Source organism: Alligator sinensis, unplaced genomic scaffold (assembly GCF_000455745.1).
Source record: "Alligator sinensis unplaced genomic scaffold, ASM45574v1 scaffold2077_2, whole genome shotgun sequence".
In the NCBI taxonomy this organism is placed as follows: Eukaryota; Metazoa; Chordata; order Crocodylia; family Alligatoridae; genus Alligator; species Alligator sinensis.
In genome coordinates, this window is record NW_005843276.1 from 48,849 (window position 1) to 56,718 (window position 7,870).

The window sequence follows — 7,870 nt, forward strand, 5'->3', positions numbered from 1 at the left end:
GCTGCAAAATGTCTTGGATTACCCCAGGGGCTTCAGGCTAAAAGACAGCTCATCCAAATCAGCCTTAAGAGAAAAAACAGAAGGTGGTAAAATGTGGGTGAAAAATTTCTGCTGTGTTTAAACAGTTATAAGGATCTGGCAAAGCTTCCATTGTAAGGCATGTAGAATTGAAAGAAGACCTTACTTCTCCAAGAGCTCTTACAGACCAGTGATTCTCAACCAGGGTGATGTCGCTGAGGTGCTGTGGTTCAAGGTGTTGTGATATACAACACTTAAGATAAACCCAGAGATTTCAAAGGAATTTCATTCTGACCTGCTGTGGTCTTTCCAAGTTCTTTGCAACAGAAAAATTTCAGCTCCAGCTACATTCTGTACATATTCAGAAAATACATGAAACAGGAACTTTTGCCTACCTTTTACAAAAAGCAGTACAGGATCAGTTACTTTTACCTGAACAGCCAGAGTATAGGGGAGACAACCTCATGTTCAAGATACTACAGTCTAAAGGCCAAGAAAAAAAGAGAATAAAGACAACTGGATTGGGAAAAGATTATACAAACTTGAGTCTGTTCTCCATGCTGAGTGTGCACTTTCAAATCCACAGCATGCCTCACTTCACCTGCGATTTACAGATGACATATTTTTGATTTAATTTATGCAGCATCCTGCCAAAGGACAAAATGGACAGTGTCCTGCAAAATAATCGACATCTTCATTTTAATAATCTAGCTTTCTTACATGTCTTAGAAAATGAACTTTTAGAAAATAAATGGCAAATCCCTTTTCTATTTAAGAGACTTGCTCATTTCATTACTCATTGCCATTTGCACTCAAAAGTATGGGGACAGTCCATCTGATCTGACCATGCACTTTATGCTCTGATATTTTCCCCCATTCTACCACTATGCTTTTAGACACCCTCACTCCCAAATCGCTGCAAAAATCCTTAACTCCCAGATGTTACTTCCCCCACAGAATAACAATTAACCTGATGCTTGCCAATTTCATCCCAGTCTCAAAATTATCTGACACGAGGGATACCATGCCTTCAACAGTCTGCATTCACACACTGTCATCTTCTAAAACCCACACATAGCATACGTTCAAGCAGAAACCACAAGAGCAATATGTTGCTACATTATATAGCAATGAATCCATCATTTCTTTCTACTTTACGTTTTAGAAAGGAAATGCCACATTGCAAGTTTAATAAGTCCTTTCTAAATTAAACTTTTATCTTAATGTTCCAGTAATGGAATGTCATGGGGGCCAAACATTACTTCAGCCTCAGACAATCAGATATAAAAAGAAATACAAGGGATTTGCCATTCCTCTCACACAGTAGTAATCTGATCCTTACTCTAAATAACCAGCTGGCCATCTGCCACCAATGAACAGTTACATCAGTACTCCATCCCATTAACAACAGATTCATTTTGCTATGTAAGAAATACATCAAACTATGTAAAATGATGCAATGATGCTTCATGTTGCAGCAAGGGAGGTTTAGGTCAGATATTAAGAAAAACTCTGTCACTAGGAGGATGGTGAAGCACAGGAACAAGTTACCCAGAGAGGTGGTGGAATTTCCATCCTTGGAGGTTTTTAAGACCTAGCTCAACAAAGCCATGGTCAGAATGATCTAGTTGGGGATGGTCCTGCTTTGAGCAGGGGCTTGGACTAGATGACCTCCTGAGGTCCCTTCCAACCCTAATTTTCTATGATCCTATGCAGATTTGCTGCATAGCAGTTCCTACAATTAAACGTCAAATTAAATATGTGCACTAAATCTCACCAAAAAGCAGTAAAAATGCCATGACTGTCCAACTGGCGACTCCTGAGGGGTTAAACTGTGGTGCCTGGGCTGGATGCCATGCCCAACTTTGGCTCTCTTGTAGCTCCTGCTACAGCCGGAATCCCCAGGCTCCCCGTCCCTCCTCCAGCTTCCACTGCCTGCTCCGCCTGTGGGGGTGGTAAGGGATGAACTGGTGCAGCCCATGGGGCTTAAAGAGCCCTTGGGGAACCCAGGGACCCCACATGGTATCTACACCAATGCAAGGCAGAGGAAATCACTCCCCACACAACAAGACCACACCACAGGGTTGAGGGAAGGCCCCCTGTCACTTAGAAATTAGGCAACTCTGCTTTACACTATTTAATTACACTCCCCTTGCAGGTTTAAACACAGAAGCAGAGAAAACTTCTTTGTTCCTCTTCCTATATGCTACTCTATGGCAACAAAGCAATTAGTTCTTTTACTACAGAGTTTTAGTATGGAAGGGCACTGACAGACATTGGGAGGGGGGAGAAAACCCCCCCAGAAAAACATGCTCTTCTGCACGGCCAAGCAAAACATGGCCTATGGGCTAGATCCAGACCACCAAGCCATTCTATCTGGCCCGCAGGGCATCTAAATATTTATTTTCTAAACTTTTTATCTTCTCTTGGCTGCATGTCAAAGGTGACAGGAGCCAGGGGCAGTAGGACCCAGGAGCAAGGTCGGCCCTGCCCGAGACTACCCTCAGCCCCTCCTACCCCACCCCACCCCACCAGAAGCCTCTGCCTGTGGCCACTTTCACTACTTCCCTGAATGCCTGCTGCGAGTGCAAGTGTGTGTTCATAGGGCAAGTCCCACAAGCACACCGCCATACACACAGACACCCACACCCCCCCACACTGCCATACACACAGACACCCACACCCTTCATACACCCAGCTATCCTCCCCCCACACACTTCCCCTCACAAACCCCATACCCATCCACACCCCACATGTCCACATGCATACCTACATGCTCCCTCACAATTTTTTTTTTTTTTTTTAAATCAGACACGTAGCAAAAAGATGACAGAGGTGGAAGGGGCAGGATGCAGCAGGGCTCCCTCCCAGCCCCAGGCAACAACCAGCAAACCCAGAAGCATAGGAAATACCTGTAGAACATAGGTACAGCAATACCTATAACATCCCTGACCAGCAACTGTCCAACATCTTCTCGAACACCTCCAGTGATAGAGAGTCCACAGATTCCCTATGCAGTCTATTCCACTACCTCACTATTCTAACAGGAAGAGGCTTTTTTCCCCCAAATCCAATCTAACCATATGAAACTTCACATCATTGGTCCACGCCCTACTCTCTGCAGCAAGAAAAATATGTTCTCTCTTTATGGCAACCTTCAGATATTTCAAGACTGCTATCATGCCCTTCCTAAGCACCTTTTCTACAAGCTGAACATGCCCATTTCCTTCAACCTCTGCTCGTAGACTTGCTTTCCAAGCTCTTTATTATCTTTGTCAATTGTCTCTGGACTGTCTCTAACTTCTCCACGCCCTTTTTAAAAATGTGGAGCCCAAAACCGCATTCACTACTCTAAATGATGCCTAACTAGTGCCAACTAGAGAGGAACTATCATTTCCTGTGTCTTGCACCTAATGCTTCTGTTGATGCACCCCAAAACTGTATTTGCCTTTTGTGCAGCTACATCACACTGCAGATTCATCCTAAATCTGTGATCTCCCAAGACTCTCAATCTTTTCATTAGTGCTGCCAGGCATCATCCATTTTGTATTTGTATTTTTGATTATTCTTCCTAAGGTGTAGCACCTTGCTTTTATCAGCACTGAACTTCATCCTGTTAACTTCAACCCAGCTTTTCAATCTGTCAAGATTCTTCACAACTGCACTCCCATCCTCCATATTCACAATCCCTCCCAGTTTTGTCTCCTCTGCAAAACTGCTCAAGAAGCTTTCTATGCCAGCATCCAAATCACTAATAAACATACAGAAACCATGTAAATTAATCCACCTTATTTAACTTACTTGTGAAATTCTACCAATTCCTAAGAAATGCAGAAAATAATTGGTATTAGAAAATTAATCTTATATATTTTAAACTACATTCATAATAAACTAAAGGTAAAATTATCCTACAGAGAAAACTCCATAAATTTTGTTGTATTCATTGGTCCAAACTTCAGCTGTATTTGTTCATCCAAATTTTCTCTCTAGTAGGAGGAAGGAGTCAATCTGGGAGAACTAGAAGACAAAAATGTTAGGGGCAAACATGCTCTGAAAAGGGCAACGGGGAAGAATAGATGGTGAAGAAAAGGGAGGGTATTTTCAGGGTAGAATGAAGAAACAGAATGCTCCTTCTGAAGAAAAAATTGAAAACTAGATAGGAAAAAAAAAATGTGTAGGGTCTTAACAGAGAGAGAGCAGAATATCTGAGAAAAGTCATGAGATGACCAAAGAAACACAACTCTAAAACTCTTGGTTCAGAGGTGATACCCTTTTAGACCACCTAAAAATAGCAAAACATTTTTTTTGCTATTTTTAGTTGGTCTAATAAAAGGTATCACCTCTGAACCAAGAGTTTTAGAGTTTTGTGTTCCTCTTTTTTCCCCAGAACAACACGGCTACAAAACAGATCTCTAAGAGATGACCAGGAAGCTCTTAATGCTCAAGAAATAAAAAGTGAAATTGCTTCAGGCAGATATCACCGCTTCAGTTAAGCAATTCACATAATCAAAGGACTTGTACTCCAAAACCTTAGGTTTTACTTTAATAAAAATAAGATGACATCATCAAGAAAAAAGTGGGCCAGGTGTGGGGAGGTAGGTAAAAGAGTGGGTCACTGAACCAGTCCAACTGAAGCCCTAATCTTGGCTTAACATGCAATTTCATCTCATAAGCTTTAACCATTGCAAAAATACTTGGAAGGATCTGATGCACAAGGTTTCATAAATTCAAGGCCTATCATTGGCAGCCTACAGAAGCACCTGGCAAACCTGAGGAAACTAATTAAACTAAAGAAGTCCTTCATGCTTGCATAGTGTTGGAGTGATTGTAGCTGTGATGGTCCAGGAAATACACAAGAAGAAAAGATTCTCATGGTTATCTTTTATTGGAACAACTGCCTATTTCAGGTTGTAGATTTTCCATTGTAAGCGGTGAATTTAGATATCTTGCATGTTAAACAGAGATGTATTCTCTGGCATCCACGCACCAATGATGGTGGATGCCAGGGAGGGTAATGAACAGAGACCATTCTAGACTACCCAGTTCAATGCACTTCCTCTAAAGCACAGGCCTATTCTAATTGTTATGTGAAAGGCAACAGTGGCCTAGGCCCATTAACACAACTGTAAGCCTCCCTCAGTTATGGTGCTGGCAGGACATGCCCTGCCCACGCAAAAATACTTGTGCTATATAAGGAGTTTTATTCAACTGCATTTATTATCCTATTGTTTTAAGTTTAAAAGTTGAAGCAAGTCTTTAAAAACAATTCTGAAGAAAGTATTTTGTTTCAGCTTAAAAATGTTCCTATTCAGAGAGTTTTGAAAACGCCACTGAGAAGTAAATAAAATAGGTAGATGCATATTTCTTAAATGCAATCTCTCAAATATGCCCTTGGTACAAAGACATTTTACAACATACCTGTATTGTAATCTTCTATTGGATGGAATTTGCTGTTTGAGGTATCAGAAACCTAAGAAATATATGCATACTGATCACACAATTGAAAATCGGCTGAAAGCTGAAAAATCTATTTATTGTGATAAATAAAGCTATTCCTACATCTTTCACCAAAATTAGTATGTCATAACTGACGTTAGTTTTATTTTTCTATTTGCTGATTCTTTATAGTTCTTCTCGTTTTGATACATACTCTTCTTCAAGCTGGTACTTAATCATATGTTGAGAGCAAGCCATTTTTTCTAGACCTTCATTTTTTGTGCCTGTTCTCTGCACCTACTAGTATTTCCTTTTTTAAAAAAGTTTTGGTGCCCACTGTATTCCAATATCACCCTTTTTGATACTGTACACGATGACAAAAAACACTTCCCAACTCCTCCTCATTATTCCCTTAAATATTCAAGGCTCATATCATCTCTCACTACAAAATATGTTTTGATGTTGGACAGTTTGTTTTGGTTCAGTGCACTTCCCAAATAAGTGAAGATGCATAATATACTTCATGTACAACACTGTTTTGTTTTGTTTTTACAATGACGCCTTAAGTGGAGGCAAACATTAAAACTACACATTGGAAAATACTTTGAATCTCAAATACTTTCTAAAAGCTGGCTTTTAAATACTATACATTTGCATGTGTTCAAGATACACATTCTGTACTGACCTGGGTGGACAAAATACGGTCAGTAAATTGGATCCAGCCTGACGAAGGACTTTGTCTGGCCCATGGTAGGTCCCTTGGTCTTGCCTAGCCCAGGTGGGAGGGTCAGCCCATGCCACAGCATGTGTGGCTGGGCGAGCAGCAGGGTTGGGGCAATGTGGTAGCCAGACTCCATTTCCTGGCAGCAGCTCCTTCCATCTGCCAGTCAGACCCAGCTCCGCTGCCCAAGTACTCCAGATGGTCCACCCTGCACCCACCACTGTACCACTGGGCATGGGCAGGAGGCTTGCTCAGACAGCTGAGATGGGGCTGCGGGTTGGCAGAGAACAGCCTCTAAGAGCGAGATGGGAGTGTGCGGTCGGACAGATCCAGGGATCTTTGGGCAGTGACAGCACAGTGCTGAGGACCAGTGCCCAACCATGAGCCACTGCCTGCAAGCCCCTGCAACAGATGCCAGTTCTGCGGGGAAGGGTGCAGACTGCAACTCGGCCCTGGCCCCATGCTGTCACCACCCCAAAATCCCAGTCCCACACACAGCTCCCTGTCACCTGGAGACACCAGGATCATAAGGCAGTGACAGCAAGGGGCTGAGCAAAGCCATGATGCGCTCCCCACATATCCCTGCCCACAGAACTGGGGTTCTGCCCCAGCCCCATGCTGTCACAGCCCCATGGTCCTGGGTACTCTATGGAAACTGGTCAGGAACTATGCAGGCAGGTAGCTGCATCCAGGGCTGGGTCCAGGATTTGGGGGTGGTGACAGCACGGAGCTGAGGCCAAGGCGCAGCTGCAATGTATTCCCTGCATGCCTCTGCCCGCAGAACCGGCACCTGTCACAGAGGCGGCTTTGCCCCGTGGGGACCACAGCCCCACTGCCCCAAGATCCTAGGGTCTCCCTGGCACAGCCCACCCGTCTCCCTCCCAAACACCACTCCCTGCCCACCCGCATTAGGGAGTTTAAATGAACTGCTGCATGGGGGGAGGGGGAGGAGTGCTAACCTGGCCTTTGAGAGCTCGGCAAAACTCCTTAAGTGGTCCGCAAGCCCAAATAATTGCCCACCCCTGTTCCACACACACACCCTATGTATGTTAGATGCCACAAAGCTCCTCTAACCTGTGGCCTATTTGAAAAAGGGCCTCAGATCTCTGCAAGCAGTCAGCTACTGGAACCTAAGAGAGAGGGTGCTCACCCTCAGCTGCTTGATGTTACTTGGCAACTTTCTGTACTTGCTTTTGTAAAAAGGGGTCAGAGGACCAAAAATAATGTTCGATTTTGTGGTGTGCTTGAATTCCTTTGGATTTTGGTATAGGTTGAAAGCTTGTACCAAAAGGGAGGGGGGGAAGAAGTGTGGCACGCGAGAGCATGCAAGCCCAGTTAGCTGTATTTGCAGTTAATGCCCTGTAGTACACTTTATTCAGTACTCTGTTATTTTCAACTTTGTACTCCCAAACTATATATGGAGACATCTTGTTTGTTTCTATACTTGTACACTGCCAGCAGTTAATGGTATAGAGATAAATACCTTGTTTGTGCTAGTAGTTTACAGAAAAATGTTAGGAAAAAACTGTAAATGTCAAGTTAAACTGGTTTGGTTGACAAAAACCCCAATCTGTTTACATAGTCTTTGGAAATCCACAGGGTATAGTAACCACCAGTTGTTTTATATGATTATAATCTTTGGTTTAAGTGGTATGTTTAGAGATCTTCTATCAGCTTTTCTGTTGGAAGTAGGGA

General features: G+C 43.1%; 1 long non-coding RNA gene across 1 annotated transcript in view; it reads right to left on the reverse strand.

Moving 5' to 3' along the window:
* The window catches only part of LOC112548559, a 16,034-nt gene extending 13,664 nt beyond the window's left edge, over positions 1-2,370 (reverse strand). The window contains exons 1-2 of the long non-coding RNA XR_003092256.1: positions 1,796-2,370; positions 561-692 (exon numbers count right to left, since the gene is read on the reverse strand). This is a non-coding gene — a long non-coding RNA (uncharacterized LOC112548559). The remainder of the gene's footprint in view (positions 1-560; positions 693-1,795) is intronic.
* Positions 2,371-7,870: the final 5,500 nt, after the last annotated feature.